Genomic DNA, 2,390 nt, shown 5'->3' with positions numbered 1-2,390 from the left:
CATTCTCCTCTTGGGATCTTGGCCACGCACGCACACGCGCCCGGGGTGAGTTTAACCCACCGGGTCCAGGACCCAAACTAGGATCGACTACGTGGGAGTCCAGTGACACTGCCATTACGCCATCTGCTGGTCTCATGAATTAGATGTTTTAAAAACTGGTTACTGAGAAGTAGAGAAAGGCGGGAGGCTGGTCACAACCCTACACTACTCCCGGCCTGCACGCGGCTCTTAGGAAGTGTTTTTGCAGGTGAAGGGATGCCTTCCTGTCAGCCACCCAGGGCTGGCTGCTGTTGGAGCCGCACCTGCCCCTCAAAGCACAGGGTTTCACTTGTTTCCACGGTCCCCTGCCCAGACCAAGGTGCCGTCCCTGCAGAAGCGGGCGGCCTTCTCGTTGTGGACCCCCAAAGACTGCTGATGCCTACCACCACACGGATGGGCAAGACCCACCGCCTCCTGGGCCACTGCCTGGGTTGCAGGTGACATTCCTGGTAGCTGCGGGCGGCTGGCCCCCCTGCTAGCCACACACAGCCAGCAGGCCCTGCAGATGTCCTGCAGTTCTCGCGGGAGGCCACTTCCCTTGCCCCCTCTCAGGAGCGCTGTGCTTCCCTGGCGGCTGGTTCTCCCAGCCCCCAGCAGCCCCCAGCCCTGCAGCTCTCTGAACCTGGCATGTGAGGACACTGTCTTCTGTCCCCAGCACTGAGTCTGGCCTGCAGTTCCAAGGAAACGGAGAATCTCAACACGCTGCTAGACTCATGGGAGACAGGCGGGGCACACGCCACTCTGCACTGTGTCTCGAGGGTGACAGTCACTTGATGAAGGGTCCTCTGGGCAGGCCTCTCTCGAGGCAGCTGGGCTGACCTGAGGAGGCAGCTCAGGGAAGGGCAAGTGCAGAGGCCCAAGGCAAGGACAGGCCGTGCTCCAGGAAGAGAAGCGGCCGGGACACGGGCCAGAGCACGGGCCGCATCATTCACGGAGTCTGGGCTCATCCTCAGGACAGCAGGAAGCAGGGAGGGTGTGACCCACCTGCTGCTGTGTTCTGAGGGTCAGCGCAGTCGGTTCACAGAGAGCACTCGGACCAAATCATGCCGGGCGTGTGCATGCATGCCTAAGATCCCGAGAATGGAGGCGAAGGGGCTGCAGTGTGGCCCTCCTGGGCTGATTTCTCACTTCCCCTTTCTGCCCCTCTCTGGCAAGTGCAGGCACCCTACAGCAAGAAAAAGCAGGCCCGCGCTCGGCCCAGCCTGGCTCACAGGCCCAGGTGTCCTGAGGGCCTTCTCAGCCTGACTGCTCTTCAGGGTCTGGGCCCAGCACTGGCAAGGCTCGCTCTGGAGTTTGGGAAGCAATCCTGTGCCAGTTCCCTAGGGATGGTCCCTCCAACGAACTCTTTTTTTTTTTTTTTTTTTGCTTTTTTCTCCATTTTTTTTATGCTAATTTCCCCTCAACCAATTTTTTTTTTTTTTTTTTTTTTGCTTTTATCTACATTTATTTTATGCTAATTTATTCCCGTGCCATTAGATTTTGTTTCTTAAGTTTCTTCTGGGATATCCTTTTCTTCTGTGCGACTTCCTCTTCCGGCTTGGGAACAATTTGCTCCTTTTCAGTGAGACCATCTCGATGTGGGGAGGGTGGAGGGGAGCTCGTGGAGGGGTCACTCTGCCCATGAGCTCTGTAGGTGCAACGGTGCTTCTTGGGTGCCTCGTTCACCTGAATGTGCTCGGTGACCAGAAAGTCTGCATCTAACCCCTTCAGTTCAGCTTTACTCTCTGCGTTGGTAAGCACGTATGGCAAAAATTCAGCACTCTTTTTTGGGCCGTTGACCTTGTGTCCAGCCCCACCGTTTGGCCTGGGCACATCTACCAACTCCACCCTTTTAACGACAGAATGGCACACGGCTTCTGTAAGGTGACAGCCTTCAGATACTTTTCACATATGCATACCTTAGATGGCCTGGACAGTTTCACAAGTGTTCTTAAAGTGAGCACAAAGATTTGAACCTCGTGATTTGCATGACCTTGTGGGGTCCTCTGGGTCAACTGAATAGCGAACCATTTTCCAAGATCACCTAGGGCCGCTTACAAGAGCAACCCTCCAAGAACCTTACAGGCCAGGCTGCCTGCTCCCCCATCCCCGGGCACCTCCCCCACTGGCCCCCACAGTCTTTTCTCAGTGACCCCGGGCCTATCTGAGTGTTCAGGGTACCTGCAGACGGGAAGTGAACATTTATTTCATTGTTTGGAGAGATTTTTGCTACAGGGCAAGTGCACTCGTCAGAGACACAGAAGTGGGAAATCACTCCCCAGGGGGGATGGTCAGGCCACAATCCCTTCTCCTCTCAGGATTTTGGGCACACCAGGTTTCAAGCCGGGTGCGGGCCTCAAACCACGGTCGGC

The sequence above is a fragment of the Tupaia chinensis genome, unplaced genomic scaffold (genome assembly GCF_000334495.1).
Source record: "Tupaia chinensis unplaced genomic scaffold, TupChi_1.0 Scaffold000178_1, whole genome shotgun sequence".
Classification (NCBI taxonomy): Eukaryota; Metazoa; Chordata; class Mammalia; order Scandentia; family Tupaiidae; genus Tupaia; species Tupaia belangeri.
The sequence above is the reverse complement of the archived record's forward strand: the minus strand, read 5'-3'. Positions refer to the sequence as shown.